A 21864-nucleotide genomic window follows, 5' to 3' on the forward strand; every position below is an offset into this window, starting at 1 on the left:
AAAAGTTGAAAGGCGGCGCCTCACAGGCCATCTCCTCAGAGTATTCATCAGTGTTCGGCCTTGACAATATTTTAATATCTTGGATGGTGTATAGTGTTCTCCCATTTCCCTTGAGAAATCAAGATTGTCAAGGGGATTCTGCTGTTTTGTCAGTTCATAGCAAGAGATGGGGATCCAAAATACCTCACAGGAAACCAACGAAGATTGGTGTCGGACAGAAAAATAACGTGGCCACAGCCTCAAAGCAAAAGGCATCTATTTTCAGTGATGAAATATAATATAATTATAAATTGTCTGTTATTTTACTTTCCAAGTATTTTACTTTCCAAGTATTCAATAAAATGTGCATTTGGCAAAAGTCCTTCGAGCCGGATTTGAACCAGCGACCTAAGGATGCCTGTTTTACCACTACAGTCCTCCGCTCTACCAACTGAGCTATCGAAGGCTTGGCAAACTGTTCTCTAGCAAACTCAATACGAGCTTCCACTTCAACCGTCGACTTGTAAACATCTCTTGCAATTCGTGCAAAATACTACAAATTTGGCTTGTGACGTTCCCGAATTGAGTAAAAGCACATCAGTTCCCAATTAAAAAAATGACCCCCTCCGCAGTCTCCCGCATGTTACTGACCACCATACAAAGGAGGAAAAGTTGAAAGGCGGCGCCTCACAGGCCATCTCCTCATAGTATTCATCAGTGTTCGGCCTTGACAATATTTTAATATCTTGGATGGTGTATAGTGTTCTCCCATTTCCCTTGAGAAATCAAGATTGTTAAGGGGATTCTGCTGTTTTGTCAGTTCATAGCAAGAGATGGGGATCCAAAATACCTCACAGGAAACCAACGAAGATTGGTGTCGGACAGAAAAATAACGTGGCCACAGCCTCAAAGCAAAAGGCATCTATTTTCAGTGATGAAATATAATATAATTATAAATTGTCTGTTATTTTACTTTCCAAGTATTTTACTTTCCAAGTATTCAATAAAATGTGCATTTGGCATAAGTCCTTCGAGCCGGATTTGAACCAGCGACCTAAGGATGCCTGTTTTACCACTACAGTCCTCCGCTCTACCAACTGAGCTATCGAAGGCTTGGCAAATCGTTATCTAGCAAACTCAATACAAGCTTCCACTTCAACCGTCGACTTGTAAACATCTCTTGCAATTCGTGCAAAATACTACAAATTTGGCTTGTGACGTTCCCGAATTGAGTAAAAGCACATCAGTTCCCAATTAAAAAAATGACCCCCTCCGCAGTCTCCCGCATGTTACTGACCACCATACTAAGGGGGAAAAGTTGAAAGGCGGCGCCTCACAGGCCATCTCCTCAGAGTATTCAGCCGTGTTGCGCCTTGACAATATTTTAATATCTTGGATGGTGTATACTGTTCTCTCATTTCCCTTGAGAAATCAAGATTGTCAAGGGGATTCTGCTGTTTTGCCAGTTCATAGCAAGAGATGGGGATCCGAAACACCTCACAGGAAACCAATGAAGATTGGTGTTGGACAGAAACATAACGTGGCCACAGCCTCAAAGCAAAAGGCATCTATTTTCAGTGATGAAATATAATATAATTATAAATTGTCTGTTATTTTATTTTCCAAGTATTTTACTTTCCAAGTATTCAATAAAATTTGCATTTGGCAAAAGTCCTTCGAGCCGGATTTGAACCAGCGACCTAAGGATGCCTGTTTTACCACTACAGACCTCCGCTCTACCAACTGAGCTATCGAAGGCTTGGCAAATCAACTCTAGCAAACTCAATACGAGCTTCCACTTCAACCGTCGACTTGTAAACATCTCTTGCAATTCGTGCAAAATACTACAAATTTGGCTTGTGAGGTTCCCGAATTGAGTAAAAGTACATCAGTTCCCAATTAAAAAAATGACCCCCTCCGCAGTCGCCCGCATGTTACTGACCACCATACTAAGGGGGAAAAGTTGAAAGGCGGCGCCTCACAGGCCATCTCCTCAGAGTATTCAGCCGTGTTGGGCCTTGACAATATTTTAATATCTTGGATGGTGTATACTGTTCTCTCATTTCCCTTGAGAAATCAAGATTGTCAAGGGGATTCTGCTGTTTTGCCAGTTCATAACAAGAGATGGGGATCCGAAACACCTCACAGGAAACCAATGAAGATTGGTGTTGGACAGAAACATAACGTGGCCACAGCCTCAAAGCAAAAGGCATCTATTTTCAGTGATGAAATATAATATAATTATAAATTGTCTGTTATTTTATTTTCCAAGTATTTTACTTTCCAAGTATTCAATAAAATTTGCATTTGGCAAAAGTCCTTCGAGCCGGATTTGAACCAGCGACCTAAGGATGCCTGTTTTACCACTACAGTCCTCCGCTCTACCAACTGAGCTTTCGAAGGCTTGGCAAATCATTCTCTAGCCAACTCAATACGAGCTTCCACTTCAACCGTCGACTTGTAAACATCTCTTGCAATTCGTGCAAAATACTACAAATTTGGCTTGTGAGGTTCCCGAATTGAGTAAAAGCACATCAGTTCCCAATTAAAAAAATGACCCCCTCCGCAGTCTCCCGCATGTTAATGACCACTATACTAAGGGGGAAAAGTTGAAAGGCGGCGCCTCACAGGCCATCTCCTCAGAGTATTCAGCCGTGTTGGGCCTTGACAATATTTTAATATCTTGGATGGTGTATAGTGTTCTCTCATTTCCCTTGAGAAATCAAGATTGTCAAGGGGATTCTGCTGTTTTGCCAGTTCATAGCAAGAGATGGGGATCCAAAATACCTGACAGGAAACCAATGAAGATTCGTGTTGGACAGAAATATAACGTGGCCACAGCCTCAAAGCAAAAGGCATCTATTTTCAGTGATGAAATATAATATAATTATAAATTGTCTGTTATTTTACTTTCCAAGTATTTTACTTTCCAAGTATTCAATAAAATGTGCATTTGGCAAAAGTCCTTAGTGCCGGATTTGAACCAGCGACCTAAGGATGCCTGTTTTACCACTACAGACCTCCACTCTACCAACTGAGCTATCGAAGGCTTGGCCAATCATCTCTAGCAAACTCAATACGAGCTTCCACTTCAACCGTCGACTTGTAAACATCTCTTGCAATTCGTGCAAAATACTACAAATTTGGCTTGTGAGGTTCCCGAATTGAGTAAAAGCACATCAGTTCCCAATTAAAAAAATGACCCCCTCCACAGTCGCCCGCATGTTACTGACCACCATACTAAGGGGGAAAAGTTGAAAGGCGGCACCTCACAGGCCATCTCCTCAGAGTATTCAGCCGCGTTGGGCCTTGACAATATTTTAATATCTTGGATGGTGTATAGTGTTCTCTCATTTCTCTTGAGAAATCAAGATTGTCAAGGGGATTCTGCTGTTTTGCCAGTTCATAGCAAGAGATGGGGATCCAAAACACCTCACAGGAAACCAATGAAGATTCGTGTTGGACAGAAAAATAACGTGGTCACAGCCTCAAAGCAAAAGGCATCTATTTTCAGTGATGAAATATAATATAATTATAAATTGTCTGTTATTTTACTTTCCAAGTATTTTACTTTCCAAGTATTCAATAAAATGTGCATTTGGCAAAAGTCCTTCGAACCGGATTTGAACCAGCGACCTAAGGATGCCTGTTTTACCACTACAGTCCTCCGCTCTACCAACTGAGCTATCGAAGGCTTGGCAAATCAGTCTCTAGCAAGCTCAATACGAGCTTCCACTTCAACCTTCGACATTCAAACATCTCTTGCAATTCGTGCAAAATACTACAAATTTGGCTTGTGAGGTTCCCGAATTGAGTAAAATCACATCAGTTCACAATTAAAAAAATGACCCCCTCCGCAGTCTCCCGCATGTTACTGACCACCATACAAAGGAGGAAAAGTTGAAAGGCAGCGCCTCACAGGCCATCTCCTCAGAGTATTCATCAGTGTTCGGCCTTGACAATATTTTAATATCTTGGATGGTGTATAGTGTTCTCCCATTTCCCTTGAGAAATCAAGATTGTCAAGGGGATTCTGCTGTTTTGTCAGTTCATAGCAAGAGATGGGGATCCAAAATACCTCACAGGAAACCAACGAAGATTGGTGTCGGACAGAAAAATAACGTGGCCACAGCCTCAAAGCAAAAGGCATCTATTTTCAGTGATGAAATATAATATAATTATAAATTGTCTGTTATTTTACTTTCCAAGTATTTTACTTTCCAAGTATTCAATAAAATGTGCATTTGGCAAAAGTCCTTCGAGCCGGTTTTGAACCAGCGACCTAAGGATGCCTGTTTTACCACTACAGTCCTCCGCTCTACCAACTGAGCTATCGAAGGCTTGGCAAATTGTTCTCTAGCAAACTCAATACGAGCTTCCACTTCAACCGTCGACTTGTAAACATCTCTTGCAATTCGTGCAAAATACTACAAATTTGGCTTGTGACGTTCCCGAATTGAGTAAAAGCACATCAGTTCCCAATTAAAAAAATGACCCCCTCCGCAGTCGCCCGCATGTTACTGACCACCATACTAAGGGGGAAAAGTTGAAAGGCGGCGCCTCACAGGCCATCTCCTCAGAGTATTCAGCCGTGTTGGGCCTTGACAATATTTTAATATCTTGGATGGTGTATAGTGTTCTCTCATTTCCCTTGAGAAATCAAGATTGTCAAGGGGATTATGCTGTTTTGCCAGTTCATAGCAAGAGATGGGGATCAAAAAAACACCTCACAGGAAACCAAAGAAGATTGGTGTTGGACAGAAAAATAATGTGGCCACAGCCTCAATGCAAAAGGCATCTATTTTCAGTGATGAAATATAATATAATTATAAATTGTCTGTTATGTTATTTTCCAAGTATTTTACTTTCCAAGTATTCAATAAAATTTGCATTTGGCAAAAGTCCATCGAGCCAGATTTGAACCAGCGACCTAAGGATGCCAGTTTTAGCACTACAGTCCTCTGCTCTACCAACTGAGCTATCGAAGGCTTGGCAAACCGATCTCTAGCAAGCTCAATTCGAGCTTCCACTTCAACCGTCGACATGCAAACATCTCTTGCAATTCGTGCAAAATACTACAAATTTGGCTTGTGAGGTTCCCGAATTGAGTAAAAGCACATCAGTTCCCAATTTAAAAAATGACCGCCTCCGCAGTCTCCCGCATGTTACTGACCACCATACTAAGGAGGAAAAGTTGAAAGGCGGCGCCTCACAGGCCATCTCCTCAGAGTATTCATCAGTGTTCGGCCTTGACAATATTTTAATATCTTGGATGGTGTATGGTGTTCTCCCATTTCCCTTGAGAAATCAAGATTGTCAAGGGGATTCTGCTGTTTTGTCAGTTCATAGCAAGAGATGGGGATCCAAAACACCTCACAGGAAACCAACGAAGATTGGTGTCGGACAGAAAAATAACGTGGCCACAGCCTCAAAGCAAAAGGCATCTATTTTCAGTGATGAAATATAATATAATTATAAATTGTCTGTTATTTTACTTTCCAAGTATTTTACTTTCCAAGTATTCAATAAAATTTGCATTTGGCAAAAGTCCTTCGAGCCGGATTTGAACCAGGGACCTAAGGATGCCTGTTTTACCACTACAGTCCTCCGCTCTACCAACTGTGCTATCAAAGGCTTGGCAAATCATTCTCTAGAAAACTCAATACGAGCTTCCACTTCAACCGTCGACTTGTAAACATCTCTTGCAATTCGTGCAAAATACTACAAATTTGGCTTGTGAGGTTCCCGAATTGAGTAAAAGCACATCAGTTCCCAATTAAAAAAATGACCCCCTCCGCAGTCTCCCGCATGTTAATGACCACTATACTAAGGGGGAAAAGTTGAAAGGCGGCGCCTCACAGGCCATCTCCTGAGAGTATTCAGCCGTGTTGGGCCTTGACAATATTTTAATATCTTAGATGGTGTATAGTGTTCTCTCATTTCCCTTGAGAAATCAAGATTGTCAAGGGGATTCTGCTGTTTTGCCAGTTCATAGCAAGAGATGGGGATCCAAAATACCTGACAGGAAACCAATGAAGATTCGTGTTGGACAGAAATATAACGTGGCCACAGCCTCAAAGCAAAAGGCATTTATTTTCAGTGATGAAATATAATATAATTATAAATTGTCTGTTATTTTACTTTCCAAGTATTTTACTTTCCAATTATTCAATAAAATGTGCATTTGGCAAGAGTCCTTAGAGCTGGATTTGAACCAGCGACCTAAGGATGCCTGTTTTACCACTACAGTCCTCCGCTCTACCAACTGAGCTATCCAAGGCTTAGCAAATCAACTCTAGCAAACTCAATACGAGCTTCCACTTCAACCGTCGACTTGTAAACATCTCTTGCAATTCGTGCAAAATACTACGAATTTGGCTTGTGAGGTTCCCGAATTGAGTAAAAGCACATCAGTTCCCAATTAAAAAAATGACCCCCTCCGCAGTCGCCCGCATGTTACTGACCACCATACTAAGGGGGAAAAGTTGAAAGGCGGCACCTCACAGGCCATCTCCTCAGAGTATTCAGCCGCGTTGGGCCTTGACAATATTTTAATATCTTGGATGGTGTATAGTGTTCTCTCATTTCTCTTGAGAAATCAAGATTGTCAAGGGGATTCTGCTGTTTTGCCAGTTCATAGCAAGAGATGGGGATCCAAAACACCTCACAGGAAACCAATGAAGATTTGTGTTGGACAGAAAAATAACGTGGTCACAGCCTCAAAGCAAAAGGCATCTATTTTCAGTGATGAAATATAATATAATTATAAATTGTCTGTTATTTTACTTTCCAAGAATTTTCTTTCCAAGTATTCAATAAAATGTGCATTTGGCAAAAGTCCTTCGAGCCGGATTTGAACCAGCGACCTAAGGATGCTTGTTTTACCACTACAGTCCTCCGCTCTACCAACTGAGCTATCGAAGGCTTGGCAAATCAGTCTCTAGCAAGCTCAATACGAGCTTCCACTTCAACCGTCGACATTGAAACATCTCTTGCAATTCGTGCAAAATACTACAAATTTGGCTTGTGAGGTTCCCGAATTGAGTAAAAGCACATCAGTTCACAATTAAAAAAATGACCCCCTCCGCAGTCTCCCGCATGTTACTGACCACCATACAAAGGAGGAAAAGTTGAAAGGCGGCGCCTCACAGGCCATCTCCTCAGAGTATTCATCAGTGTTCGGCCTTGACAATATTTTAATATCTTGGATGGTGTATAGTGTTCTCCCATTTCCCTTGAGAAATCAAGATTGTCAAGGGGATTCTGCTGTTTTGTCAGTTCATAGCAAGAGATGGGGATCCAAAATACCTCACAGGAAACCAACGAAGATTGGTGTCGGACAGAAAAATAACGTGGCCACAGCCTCAAAGCAAAAGGCATCTATTTTCAGTGATGAAATATAATATAATTATAAATTGTCTGTTATTTTACTTTCCAAGTATTTTACTTTCCAAGTATTCAATAAAATGTGCATTTGGCAAAAGTCCTTCGAGCCGGATTTGAACCAGCGACCTAAGGATGCCTGTTTTACTACTACAGTCCTCCGCTCTACCAACTGAGCTATCGAAGGCGTGGCAAATCGCTCTCTAGCAAACTCAATACGAGCTTCCACTTCAACCGTCGACTTGTAAACATCTCTTGCAATTCGTGCAAAATACTACAAATTTGGATTGTGACGTTCCCGAATTGAGTAAAAGCACATCAGTTCCCAATTAAAAAAATGACCCCCTGCGCAGTCTCCCGCATGTTACTGACCACCATACTAAGGGGGAAAAGTTGAAAGGCGGCGCCTCACGGGCCATCTCCTCAGAGTATTCAGCCGTGTTGGGCCTTGACAATATTTTAATATCTTGGATGGTGTATACTGTTCTCTCATTTCCCTTGAGAAATCAAGATTGTCAAGGGGATTCTGCTGTTTTGCCAGTTCATAGCAAGAGATGGGGATCCGAAACACCTCACAGGAAACCAATGAAGATTGGTGTTGGACAGAAACATAACGTGGCCACAGCCTCAAAGCAAAAGGCATCTATTTTCAGTGATGAAATATAATATAATTATAAATTGTCTGTTATTTTATTTTCCAAGTATTTTACTTTCCAAGTATTCAATAAAATTTGCATTTGGCAAAAGTCCTTCGAGCCGGATTTGAACCAGCGACCTAAGGATGCCTGTTTTACCACTACAGTCCTCCGCTCTACCAACTGAGCTTTCGAAGGCTTGGCAAATCATTCTCTAGCAAACTCAATACGAGCTTCCACTTCAACCGTCGACTTGTAAACATCTCTTGCAATTCGTGCAAAATACTACAAATTTGGCTTGTGAGGTTCCCGAATTGAGTAAAAGCACATCAGTTCCCAATTAAAAAAATGACCCCCTCCGCAGTCTCCCGCATGTTAATGACCACCATACTAAGGGGGAAAAGTTGAAAGGCGGCGCCTCACAGGCCATCTCCTCAGAGTATTCAGCCGTGTTGGGCCTTGACATTATTTTAATATCTTGGATGGTGTGTAGTGTTCTCTCATTTCCCTTGAGAAATCAAGATTGTCAAGGGGATTCTGCTGTTTTGCCAGTTCATAGCAAGAGATGGGGATCCAAAACACCTGACAGGAAACCAATGAAGATTCGTGTTGGACAGAAAAATAACGTGGCCACAGCCTCAAAGCAAAAGGCATCTATTTTCAGTGATGAAATATAATATAATTCTAAATTATCTGTTATTTTACTTTCCAAGTATTTTACTTTCCAAAATGTGCATTTGGCAAAAGTCCTTCGAGTCGGATTTGAACCAGCGCCCTAAGTATGCCTGTTTTACCACTACAGTCCTCCGCTCTACCAACTGAGCTATCGAAGGCTTGGCAAATCATTCTCTGGCAAACTCAATACGAGCTTCCACTTCAACCGTCGACTTGTAAACATCTCTTGCAATTCGTGCAAAATACTACAAATTTGGCTTGTGAGGTTCCCGAATTGAGTAAAAGCACATCAGTTCCCAATTAAAAAAATGACCCCCTCCGCAGTCTCCCGCATGTTACTGACCACCATACTAAGGGGGAAAAGTTGAAAGGCGGCACCTCACAGGCCATCTCCTCAGAGTATTCAGCCGCGTTGGGCCTTGACAATATTTTAATATCTTGGATGGTGTATAGTGTTCTCTCATTTCCCTTGAGAAATCAAGATTGTCAAGGGGATTATGCTGTTTTGCCAGTTCATAGCAAGAGATGGGGATCAAAAAAACACCTCACATGAAACCAATGAAGATTGGTGTTGGACAGAAAAATAATGTGGCCACAGCCTCAATGCAAAAGGCATCTATTTTCAGTGATGAAATATAATATAATTATAAATTGTCTGTTATGTTATTTTCCAAGTATTTTACTTTCCAAGTATTCAATAAAATTTGCATTTGGCAAAAGTCCTTTGAGCCGGATTTGAACCAGCGACCTAAGGATGCCTGTTGTACCACTACAGTCCTCCACTCTACCAACTGAGCTATCGAAGGCTTGGCAAGTCGTTCTCTAGCAAACTCAATACGAGCTTCCATTTCAACCGTCGACTTGTAAACATCTCTTGCAATTCGTGCAAAATACTACAAATTTGGCTTGTGAGGTTCCCGAATTGAGTAAAAGCACATCAGTTCCCAATTAAAAAAATGACCCCCTCCGCAGTCTCCCGCATGTTACTGACCACCATACTAAGGGGGAAAAGTTGAAAGGCGGCACCTCACAGGCCATCTCCTCAGAGTATTCAGCCGCGTTGGGCCTTGACAATATTTTAATATCTTGGATGGTGTATAGTGTTCTCTCATTTTCCTTGAGAAATCAAGATTGTCAAGGGGATTATGCTGTTTTGCCAGTTCATAGCAAGAGATGGGGATCAAAAAAACACCTCACAGGAAACCAAAGAAGATTGGTGTTGGACAGAAAAATAATGTGGCCACAGCCTCAATGCAAAAGGCATCTATTTTTAGTGATGAAATATAATATAATTATAAATTGTCTGTTATTTTATTTTCCAAGTATTTTACTTTCCAAGTATTCAATAAAATTTGCATTTGGCAAAAGTCCATCGAGCCGGATTTGAACCAGCGACCTAAGGATGCCTGTTTTACCACTACAGTCCTCTCCTCTACCAACTGAGCTATCGAAGGCTTGGCAAACCGTTCTCTAGCAAGCTCAATTCGAGCTTCCACTTCAACCGTCGACATGCAAACATCTCTTGCAATTCGTGCAAAATACTACAAATTTGGCTTGTGAGGTTCCCGAATTGAGTAAAAGCACATCAGTTCCCAATTTAAAAAATGACCGCCTCCGCAGTCTCCCGCATGTTACTGACCACCATACTAAGGAGGAAAAGTTGAAAGGCGGCGCCTCACAGGCCATCTCCTCAGAGTATTCATCAGTGTTCGGCCTTGACAATATTTTAATATCTTGAATGGTGTATGGTGTTCTCCCATTTCCCTTGAGAAATCAAGATTGTCAAGGGGATTCTGCTGTTTTGTCAGTTCATAGCAAGAGATGGGGATCCAAAACACCTCACAGGAAACCAACGAAGATTGGTGTCGGACAGAAAAATAACGTGGCCACAGCCTCAAAGCAAAAGGCATCTATTTTCAGTGATGAAATATAATATAATTATAAATTGTCTGTTATTTTACTTTCCAAGTATTTTACTTTCCAAGTATTCAATACAATTTGCATTTGGCAAAAGTCCTTCGAGCCGGATTTGAACCAGCGACCTAAGGATGCCTGTTTTACCACTACAGTCCTCCGCTCTACCAACTGTGCTATCAAAGGCTTGGCAAATCATTCTCTAGCAAACTCAATACGAGCTTCCACTTCAACCGTCGACTTGTAAACATCTCTTGCAATTCGTGCAAAATACTACAAATTTGGCTTGTGAGGTTCCCGAATTGAGTAAAAGCACATCAGTTCCCAATTAAAAAAATGACCCCCTCCGCAGTCTCCCGCATGTTAATGACCACTATACTAAGGGGGAAAAGTTGAAAGGCGGCGCCTCACAGGCCATCTCCTGAGAGTATTCAGCCGTGTTGGGCCTTGACAATATTTTAATATCTTAGATGGTGTATAGTGTTCTCTCATTTCCCTTGAGAAATCAAGATTGTCAAGGGGATTCTGCTGTTTTGCCAGTTCATAGCAAGAGACGGGGATCCAAAACACCTCACAGGAAACCAACGAAGATTGGTGTCGGACAGAAAAATAACGTGGCCACAGCCTCAAAGCAAAAGGCATCTATTTTCAGTGATGAAATATAATATAATTATAAATTGTCTGTTATTTTACTTTCCAAGTATTTTACTTTCCAAGTATTCAATAAAATTTGCATTTGGCAAAAGTCCTTCGAGCCGGATTTGAACCAGCGACCTAAGGATGCCTGTTTTACCACTACAGTCTGAGCTATCGAAGGCTTGGCAAATCATTCTCTAGCAAACTCAATACGAGCTTCCACTTCAACCGTCGACTTGTAAACATCTCTTGCAATTCGTGCAAAATACTACAAATTTGGCTTGTGAGGTTCACGAATTGAGTAAAAGCACATCAGTTCCCAATTAAAAAAATGACCGCCTCCGCAGTCTCCCGCATGTTACTGACCACCATACTAAGGAGGAAAAGTTGAAAGGCGGCGCCTCACAGGCCATCTCCTCAGAGTATTCAGCCGTGTTGCGCCTTGACAATATTTTAATATCTTGGATGGTGTATAGTGTTCTCTCATTTCCCTTGAGAAATCAAGATTGTCAAGGGGATTCTGCTGTTTTGCCAGTTCATAGCAAGAGATGGGGATCCAAAATACCTGACAGGAAACCAATGAAGATTCGTGTTGGACAGAAATATAACGTGGCCACAGCCTCAAAGCAAAAGGCATCTATTTTCAGTGATGAAATATAATATAATTATAAATTGTCTGTTATTTTACTTTCCAAGTATTTTACTTTCCAAGTATTCAATAAAATGTGCATTTGGCAAGAGTCCTTAGAGCCAGATTTGAACCAGCGACCTAAGGATGCCTGTTTTACCACTACAGACCTCCGCTCTACCAACTGAGCTATCGAAGGCTTGGCAAATCAACTCTAGCAAACTCAATACGAGCTTCCACTTCAACCGTCGACTTGTAAACATCTCTTGCAATTCGTGCAAAATACTACAAATTTGGCTTGTGAGGTTCCCGAATTGAGTAAAAGCACATCAGTTCCCAATTAAAAAAATGACCCCCTCCACAGTCGCCCGCATGTTACTGACCACCATACTAAGGGGGAAAAGTTGAAAGGCGGCACCTCACAGGCCATCTCCTCAGAGTATTCAGCCGCGTTGGGCCTTGACAATATTTTAATATCTTGGATGGTGTATAGTGTTCTCTCATTTCTCTTGAGAAATCAAGATTGTCAAGGGGATTCTGCTGTTTTGCAAGTTCATAGCAAGAGATGGGGATCCAAAACACCTCACAGGAAACCAATGAAGATTCGTGTTGGACAGAAAAATAACGTGGTCACAGCCTCAAAGCAAAAGGCATCTATTTTCAGTGATGAAATATAATATAATTATAAATTGTCTGTTATTTTACTTTCCAAGTATTTTACTTTCCAAGTATTCAATAAAATGTGCATTTGGCAAAAGTCCTTCGAACCGGATTTGAACCAGCGACCTAAGGATGCCTGTTTTACCACTACAGTCCTCAGCTCTACCAACTGAGCTATCGAAGGCTTGGCAAATCAGTCTCTAGCAAGCTCAATACGAGCTTCCACTTCAACCTTCGACATTCAAACATCTCTTGCAATTCGTGCAAAATACTACAAATTTGGCTTGTGAGGTTCCCGAATTGAGTAAAAGCACATCAGTTCACAATTAAAAAAATGACCCCCTCCGCAGTCTCCCGCATGTTACTGACCACCATACAAAGGAGGAAAAGTTGAAAGGCGGCGCCTCACAGGCCATCTCCTCATAGTATTCATCAGTGTTCGGCCTTGACAATATTTTAATATCTTGGATGGTGTATAGTGTTCTCCCATTTCCCTTGAGAAATCAAGATTGTCAAGGGGATTCTGCTGTTTTGTCAGTTCATTGCAAGAGATGGGGATCCAAAATACCTCACAGGAAACCAACGAAGATTGGTGTCGGACAGAAAAATAACGTGGCCACAGCCTCAAAGCAAAAGGCATCTATTTTCAGTGATGAAATATAATATAATTATAAATTGTCTGTTATTTTACTTTCCAAGTATTTTACTTTCCAAGTATTCAATAAAATGTGCATTTGGCAAAAGTCCTTCGAGACGGATTTGAACCAGCGACCTAAGGATGCCTGTTTTACCACTACAGTCCTCCGCTCTACCAACTGAGCTTTCGAAGGCTTGGCAAATCATTCTCTAGCAAACTCAATACGAGCTTCCACTTCAACCGTCGACTTGTAAACATCTCTTGCAATTCGTGCAAAATACTACAAATTTGGCTTGTGACGTTCCCGAATTGAGTAAAAGCACATCAGTTCCCAATTAAAAAAATGACCCCCTCCGCAGTCTCCCGCATGTTACTGACCACCATACTAAGGGGGAAAAGTTGAAAGGCGGCGCCTCACAGGCCATCTCCTCAGAGTATTCAGCCGTGTTGGGCCTTGACAATATTTTAATATCTTGGATGGTGTATAGTGTTCTCTCATTTCCCTTGAGAAATCAAGATTGTCAAGGGGATTCTGCTGTTTTGCCAGTTCATAGCAAGAGATGGGGATCCAAAATACCTGACAGGAAACCAATGAAGATTCGTGTTGGACAGAAATATAACGTGGCCACAGCCTCAAAGCAAAAGGCATCTATTTTCATTGATGAAATATAATATAATTATAAATTGTCTGTTATTTTACTTTCCAAGTATTCAATAAAATGTGCATTTGGCAAGAGTCCTTAGAGCCGGATTTGAACCAGCAACCTAGGGATGCCTGTTTTACCACTACAGACCTCCGCTCTACCAACTGAGCTATCGAAGGCTTGGCAAATCAACTCTAGCAAACTCAATACGAGCTTCCACTTCAACCGTCGACTTGTAAACATCTCTTGCAATTCGTGCAAAATACTACAAATTTGGCTTGTGAGGTTCCCGAATTGAGTAAAAGCACATCAGTTCCCAATTAAAAAAATGACCCCCTCCGCAGTCGCCCGCATGTTACTGACCACCATACTAAGGGGGAAAAGTTGAAAGGCGGCACCTCACAGGCCATCTCCTCAGAGTATTCAGCCGCGTTGGGCCTTGACAATATTTTAATATCTTGGATGGTGCATAGTGTTCTCTCATTTCTCTTGAGAAATCAAGATTGTCAAGGGGATTCTGCTGTTTTGCAAGTTCATAGCAAGAGATGGGGATCCAAAACACCTCACAGGAAACCAATGAAGATTCGTGTTGGACAGAAAAATAACGTGGTCACAGCCTCAAAGCAAAAGGCATCTATTTTCAGTGATGAAATATAATATAATTATAAATTGTCTGTTATTTTACTTTCCAAGTATTTTACTTTCCAAGTATTCAATAAAATGTGCATTTGGCAAAAGTCCTTCAAGCCGGATTTGAACCAGCGACCTAAGGATGCCTGTTTTACCACTACAGTCCTCCGCTCTACCAACTGAGCTTTCGAAGGCTTGGCAAATCATTCTCTAGCAAACTCAATACGAGCTTCCACTTCAACCGTCGACTTGTAAACATCTCTTGCAATTCGTGCAAAATACTACAAATTTGGCTTGTGAGGTTCCCGAATTGAGTAAAAGCACATCAGTTCCCAATTAAAAAAATGACCCCCTCCGCAGTCTCCCGCATGTTAATGACCACCATACTAAGGGGGAAAAGTTGAAAGGCGGCGCCTCACAGGCCATCTCCTCAGAGTATTCAGCCGTGTTGGGCCTTGACAATATTTTAATATCTTGGATGGTGTATAGTGTTCTCTCATTTCTCTTGAGAAATCAAGATTGTCAAGGGGATTCTGCTGTTTTGCCAGTTCATAGCAAGAGATGGGGATCCAAAACACCTCACAGGAAACCAATGAAGATTCGTGTTGGACAGAAAAATAACGTGGTCACAGCCTCAAAGCAAAAGGCATCTATTTTCAGTGATGAAATATAATATAATTATAAATTGTCTGTTATTTTACTTTCCAAGTATTTTACTTTCCAAGTATTCAATAAAATGTGCATTTGGCAAAAGTCCTTCGAACCGGATTTGAACCAGCGACCTAAGGATGCCTGTTTTACCACTACAGTCCTCCGCTCTACCAACTGAGCTATCGAAGGCTTGGCAAATCAATCTCTAGCAAGCTCAATACGAGCTTCCACTTCAACCTTCGACATTCAAACATCTCTTGCAATTCGTGCAAAATACTACAAATTTGGCTTGTGAGGTTCCCGAATTGAGTAAAAGCACATCAGTTCACAATTAAAAAAATGACCCCCTCCGCAGTCTCCCGCATGTTACTGACCACCATACAAAGGAGGAAAAGTTGAAAGGCGGCGCCTCACAGGCCATCTCCTCAGAGTATTCATCAGTGTTCGGCCTTGACAATATTTTAATATCTTGGATGGTGTATAGTGTTCTCCCATTTCCCTTGAGAAATCAAGATTGTCAAGGGGATTCTGCTGTTTTGTCAGTTCATAGCAAGAGATGGGGATCCAAAATACCTCACAGGAAACCAACGAAGATTGGTGTCGGACAGAAAAATAACGTGGCCACAGCCTCAAAGCAAAAGGCATCTATTTTCAGTGATGAAATATAATATAATTATAAATTGTCTGTTATTTTACTTTCCAAGTATTTTACTTTCCAAGTATTCAATAAAATGTGCATTTGGCAAAAGTCCTTCGAGCCGGATTTGAACCAGCGACCTAAGGATGCCTGTTTTACCACTACAGTCCTCCGCTCTACCAACTGAGCTATCGAAGGCTTGGCAAATTGTTCTCTAGCAAACTCAATACGAGCTTCCACTTCAACCGTCGACTTGTAAACATCTCTTGCAATTCGTGCAAAATACTACAAATTTGGCTTGTGACGTTCCCGAATTGAGTAAAAGCACATCAGTTCCCAATTAAAAAAATGACCCCCTCCGCAGTCTCCCGCATGTTACTGACCACCATACAAAGGAGGAAAAGTTGAAAGGCGGCGCCTCACAGGCCATCTCCTCATAGTATTCATCAGTGTTCGGCCTTGACAATATTTTAATATCTTGGATGGTGTATAGTGTTCTCCCATTTCCCTTGAGAAATCAAGATTGTTAAGGGGATTCTGCTGTTTTGTCAGTTCATAGCAAGAGATGGGGATCCAAAATACCTCACAGGAAACCAACGAAGATTGGTGTCGGACAGAAAAATAACGTGGCCACAGCCTCAAAGCAAAAGGCATCTATTTTCAGTGATGAAATATAATATAATTATAAATTGTCTGTTATTTTACTTTCCAAGTATTTCACTTTCCAAGTATTCAATAAAATGTGCATTTGGCAAAAGTCCTTCGAGCCGGATTTGAACCAGCGACATAAGGATGCCTGTTTTACCACTACAGTCCTCCGCTCTACCAACTGAGCTATCGAAGGCTTGGCAAATCGTTATCTAGCAAACTCAATACAAGCTTCCACTTCAACCGTCGACTTGTAAACATCTCTTGCAATTCGTGCAAAATACTACAAATTTGGCTTGTGACGTTCCCGAATTGAGTAAAAGCACATCAGTTCCCAATTAAAAAAATGACCCCCTCCGCAGTCGCCCGCATGTTACTGACCACCATACTAAGGGGGAAAAGTTGAAAGGCGGCACCTCACAGGCCATCTCCTCAGAGTATTCAGCCGCGTTGGGCCTTGACAATACTTTAATATCTTGGATGGTGCATAGTGTTCTCTCATTTCTCTTGAGAAATCAAGATTGTCAAGGGGATTCTGCTGTTTTGCAAGTTCATAGCAAGAGATGGGGATCCAAAACACCTCACAGGAAACCAATGAAGATTCGTGTTGGACAGAAAAATAACGTGGTCACAGCCTCAAAGCAAAAGGCATCTATTTTCAGTGATGAAATATAATATAATTATAAATTGTCTGTTATTTTACTTTCCAAGTATTTTACTTTCCAAGTATTCAATAAAATGTGCATTTGGCAAAAGTCCTTCGAACCGGATTTGAACCAGCGACCTAAGGATGCCTGTTTTACCACTACAGTCCTCCGCTATACCAACTGAGCTATCGAAGGCTTGGCAAATCAGTCTCTAGCAAGCTCAATACGAGCTTCCACTTCAACCTTCGACATTCAAACATCTCTTGCAATTCGTGCAAAATACTACAAATTTGGCTTGTGAGGTTCCCGAATTGAGTAAAAGCACATCAGTTCACAATTAAAAAAATGACCCCCTCCGCAGTCTCCCGCATGTTACTGACCACCATACAAAGGAGGAAAAGTTGAAAGGCGGCGCCTCACAGGCCATCTCCTCAGAGTATTCATCAGTGTTCGGCCTTGACAATATTTTAATATCTTGGATGGTGTATAGTGTTCTCCCATTTCCCTTGAGAAATCAAGATTGTCAAGGGGATTCTGCTGTTTTGTCAGTTCATAGCAAGAGATGGGGATCCAAAATACCTCACAGGAAACCAACGAAGATTGGTGTCGGACAGAAAAATAACGTGGCCACAGCCTCAAAGCAAAAGGCATCTATTTTCAGTGATGAAATATAATATAATTATAAATTGTCTGTTATTTTACTTTCCAAGTATTTTACTTTCCAAGTATTCAATAAAATGTGCATTTGGCAAAAGTCCTTCGAGCCGGATTTGAACCAGCGACCTAAGGATGCCTGTTTTACCACTACAGTCCTCCGCTCTACCAACTGAGCTATCGAAGGCTTGGCAAACTGTTCTCTAGCAAACTCAATACGAGCTTCCACTTCAACCGTCGACTTGTAAACATCTCTTGCAATTCGTGCAAAATACTACAAATTTGGCTTGTGACGTTCCCGAATTGAGTAAAAGCACATCAGTTCCCAATTAAAAAAATGACCCCCTCCGCAGTCTCCCGCATGTTACTGACCACCATACAAAGGAGGAAAAGTTGAAAGGCGGCGCCTCACAGGCCATCTCCTCATAGTATTCATCAGTGTTCGGCCTTGACAATATTTTAATATCTTGGATGGTGTATAGTGTTCTCCCATTTCCCTTGAGAAATCAAGATTGTTAAGGGGATTCTGCTGTTTTGTCAGTTCATAGCAAGAGATGGGGATCCAAAATACCTCACAGGAAACCAACGAAGATTGGTGTCGGACAGAAAAATAACGTGGCCACAGCCTCAAAGCAAAAGGCATCTATTTTCAGTGATGAAATATAATATAATTATAAATTGTCTGTTATTTTACTTTCCAAGTATTTTACTTTCCAAGTATTCAATAAAATGTGCATTTGGCATAAGTCCTTCGAGCCGGATTTGAACCAGCGACCTAAGGATGCCTGTTTTACCACTACAGTCCTCCGCTCTACCAACTGAGCTATCGAAGGCTTGGCAAATCGTTATCTAGCAAACTCAATACAAGCTTCCACTTCAACCGTCGACTTGTAAACATCTCTTGCAATTCGTGCAAAATACTACAAATTTGGCTTGTGACGTTCCCGAATTGAGTAAAAGCACATCAGTTCCCAATTAAAAAAATGACCCCCTCCGCAGTCTCCCGCATGTTACTGACCACCATACTAAGGGGGAAAAGTTGAAAGGCGGCGCCTCACAGGCCATCTCCTCAGAGTATTCAGCCGTGTTGCGCCTTGACAATATTTTAATATCTTGGATGGTGTATACTGTTCTCTCATTTCCCTTGAGAAATCAAGATTGTCAAGGGGATTCTGCTGTTTTGCCAGTTCATAGCAAGAGATGGGGATCCGAAACACCTCACAGGAAACCAATGAAGATTGGTGTTGGACAGAAACATAACGTGGCCACAGCCTCAAAGCAAAAGGCATCTATTTTCAGTGATGAAATATAATATAATTATAAATTGTCTGTTATTTTATTTTCCAAGTATTTTACTTTCCAAGTATTCAATAAAATTTGCATTTGGCAAAAGTCCTTCGAGCCGGATTTGAACCAGCGACCTAAGGATGCCTGTTTTACCACTACAGACCTCCGCTCTACCAACTGAGCTATCGAAGGCTTGGCAAATCAACTCTAGCAAACTCAATACGAGCTTCCACTTCAACCGTCGACTTGTAAACATCTCTTGCAATTCGTGCAAAATACTACAAATTTGGCTTGTGAGGTTCCCGAATTGAGTAAAAGTACATCAGTTCCCAATTAAAAAAATGACCCCCTCCGCAGTCGCCCGCATGTTACTGACCACCATACTAAGGGGGAAAAGTTGAAAGGCGGCGCCTCACAGGCCATCTCCTCAGAGTATTCAGCCGTGTTGGGCCTTGACAATATTTTAATATCTTGGATGGTGTATACTGTTCTCTCATTTCCCTTGAGAAATCAAGATTGTCAAGGGGATTCTGCTGTTTTGCCAGTTCATAACAAGAGATGGGGATCCGAAACACCTCACAGGAAACCAATGAAGATTGGTGTTGGACAGAAACATAACGTGGCCACAGCCTCAAAGCAAAAGGCATCTATTTTCAGTGATGAAATATAATATAATTATAAATTGTCTGTTATTTTATTTTCCAAGTATTTTACTTTCCAAGTATTCAATAAAATTTGCATTTGGCAAAAGTCCTTCGAGCCGGATTTGAACCAGCGACCTAAGGATGCCTGTTTTACCACTACAGTCCTCCGCTCTACCAACTGAGCTTTCGAAGGCTTGGCAAATCATTCTCTAGCCAACTCAATACGAGCTTCCACTTCAACCGTCGACTTGTAAACATCTCTTGCAATTCGTGCAAAATACTACAAATTTGGCTTGTGAGGTTCCCGAATTGAGTAAAAGCACATCAGTTCCCAATTAAAAAAATGACCCCCTCCGCAGTCTCCCGCATGTTAATGACCACTATACTAAGGGGGAAAAGTTGAAAGGCGGCGCCTCACAGGCCATCTCCTCAGAGTATTCAGCCGTGTTGGGCCTTGACAATATTTTAATATCTTGGATGGTGTATAGTGTTCTCTCATTTCCCTTGAGAAATCAAGATTGTCAAGGGGATTCTGCTGTTTTGCCAGTTCATAGCAAGAGATGGGGATCCAAAATACCTGACAGGAAACCAATGAAGATTCGTGTTGGACAGAAATATAACGTGGCCACAGCCTCAAAGCAAAAGGCATCTATTTTCAGTGATGAAATATAATATAATTATAAATTGTCTGTTATTTTACTTTCCAAGTATTTTACTTTCCAAGTATTCAATAAAATGTGCATTTGGCAAAAGTCCTTAGTGCCGGATTTGAACCAGCGACCTAAGGATGCCTGTTTTACCACTACAGACCTCCACTCTACCAACTGAGCTATCGAAGGCTTGGCCAATCATCTCTAGCAAACTCAATACGAGCTTCCACTTCAACCGTCGACTTGTAAACATCTCTTGCAATTCGTGCAAAATACTACAAATTTGGCTTGTGAGGTTCCCGAATTGAGTAAAAGCACATCAGTTCCCAATTAAAAAAATGACCCCCTCCACAGTCGCCCGCATGTTACTGACCACCATACTAAGGGGGAAAAGTTGAAAGGCGGCACCTCACAGGCCATCTCCTCAGAGTATTCAGCCGCGTTGGGCCTTGACAATATTTTAATATCTTGGATGGTGTATAGTGTTCTCTCATTTCTCTTGAGAAATCAAGATTGTCAAGGGGATTCTGCTGTTTTGCCAGTTCATAGCAAGAGATGGGGATCCAAAACACCTCACAGGAAACCAATGAAGATTCGTGTTGGACAGAAAAATAACGTGGTCACAGCCTCAAAGCAAAAGGCATCTATTTTCAGTGATGAAATATAATATAATTATAAATTGTCTGTTATTTTACTTTCCAAGTATTTTACTTTCCAAGTATTCAATAAAATGTGCATTTGGCAAAAGTCCTTCGAACCGGATTTGAACCAGCGACCTAAGGATGCCTGTTTTACCACTACAGTCCTCCGCTCTACCAACTGAGCTATCGAAGGCTTGGCAAATCAGTCTCTAGCAAGCTCAATACGAGCTTCCACTTCAACCTTCGACATTCAAACATCTCTTGCAATTCGTGCAAAATACTACAAATTTGGCTTGTGAGGTTCCCGAATTGAGTAAAATCACATCAGTTCACAATTAAAAAAATGACCCCCTCCGCAGTCTCCCGCATGTTACTGACCACCATACAAAGGAGGAAAAGTTGAAAGGCAGCGCCTCACAGGCCATCTCCTCAGAGTATTCATCAGTGTTCGGCCTTGACAATATTTTAATATCTTGGATGGTGTATAGTGTTCTCCCATTTCCCTTGAGAAATCAAGATTGTCAAGGGGATTCTGCTGTTTTGTCAGTTCATAGCAAGAGATGGGGATCCAAAATACCTCACAGGAAACCAACGAAGATTGGTGTCGGACAGAAAAATAACGTGGCCACAGCCTCAAAGCAAAAGGCATCTATTTTCAGTGATGAAATATAATATAATTATAAATTGTCTGTTATTTTACTTTCCAAGTATTTTACTTTCCAAGTATTCAATAAAATGTGCATTTGGCAAAAGTCCTTCGAGCCGGTTTTGAACCAGCGACCTAAGGATGCCTGTTTTACCACTACAGTCCTCCGCTCTACCAACTGAGCTATCGAAGGCTTGGCAAATTGTTCTCTAGCAAACTCAATACGAGCTTCCACTTCAACCGTCGACTTGTAAACATCTCTTGCAATTCGTGCAAAATACTACAAATTTGGCTTGTGACGTTCCCGAATTGAGTAAAAGCACATCAGTTCCCAATTA

The 21864-nt window shown here is 41.4% G+C and overlaps 8 non-coding genes across 8 annotated transcripts; all 8 read right to left on the reverse strand.

Moving 5' to 3' along the window:
* Nucleotides 1–359: 359 nt before the first annotated feature.
* On the reverse strand, nt 360–445 carry TRNAY-GUA (transfer RNA tyrosine (anticodon GUA)). Its single transcript is given in 2 exon segments — nt 360–395; nt 409–445. It is a non-coding gene; the product is annotated as a tRNA-Tyr (tRNA).
* Nucleotides 446–1005: 560 nt separating this feature from the next.
* On the reverse strand, nt 1006–1091 carry TRNAY-GUA (transfer RNA tyrosine (anticodon GUA)). The gene is given in 2 exon segments: nt 1006–1041; nt 1055–1091. It is a non-coding gene; the product is annotated as a tRNA-Tyr (tRNA).
* A 5082-nt stretch (nt 1092–6173) lies between these two features.
* On the reverse strand, nt 6174–6259 carry TRNAY-GUA (transfer RNA tyrosine (anticodon GUA)). The gene is given in 2 exon segments: nt 6174–6209; nt 6223–6259. It is a non-coding gene; the product is annotated as a tRNA-Tyr (tRNA).
* A 558-nt stretch (nt 6260–6817) lies between these two features.
* TRNAY-GUA (transfer RNA tyrosine (anticodon GUA)) lies at nt 6818–6903 on the reverse strand. Its single transcript is given in 2 exon segments — nt 6818–6853; nt 6867–6903. It is a non-coding gene; the product is annotated as a tRNA-Tyr (tRNA).
* Nucleotides 6904–7463: 560 nt separating this feature from the next.
* TRNAY-GUA (transfer RNA tyrosine (anticodon GUA)) lies at nt 7464–7549 on the reverse strand. The gene is given in 2 exon segments: nt 7464–7499; nt 7513–7549. It is a non-coding gene; the product is annotated as a tRNA-Tyr (tRNA).
* Nucleotides 7550–15821: 8272 nt separating this feature from the next.
* TRNAY-GUA (transfer RNA tyrosine (anticodon GUA)) lies at nt 15822–15907 on the reverse strand. Its single transcript is given in 2 exon segments — nt 15822–15857; nt 15871–15907. It is a non-coding gene; the product is annotated as a tRNA-Tyr (tRNA).
* Nucleotides 15908–17759: 1852 nt separating this feature from the next.
* TRNAY-GUA (transfer RNA tyrosine (anticodon GUA)) lies at nt 17760–17845 on the reverse strand. Its single transcript is given in 2 exon segments — nt 17760–17795; nt 17809–17845. It is a non-coding gene; the product is annotated as a tRNA-Tyr (tRNA).
* Nucleotides 17846–18405: 560 nt separating this feature from the next.
* Nucleotides 18406–18491, reverse strand: TRNAY-GUA (transfer RNA tyrosine (anticodon GUA)). Its single transcript is given in 2 exon segments — nt 18406–18441; nt 18455–18491. It is a non-coding gene; the product is annotated as a tRNA-Tyr (tRNA).
* Between the last annotated feature and the right edge of the window lie 3373 nt (nt 18492–21864).

The sequence above is a fragment of the Ambystoma mexicanum genome, chromosome 1p (genome assembly GCF_040938575.1).
Source record: "Ambystoma mexicanum isolate Mex_15411 chromosome 1p, UKY_AmexF1_1, whole genome shotgun sequence".
Classification (NCBI taxonomy): domain Eukaryota; kingdom Metazoa; phylum Chordata; class Amphibia; order Caudata; family Ambystomatidae; genus Ambystoma; species Ambystoma mexicanum.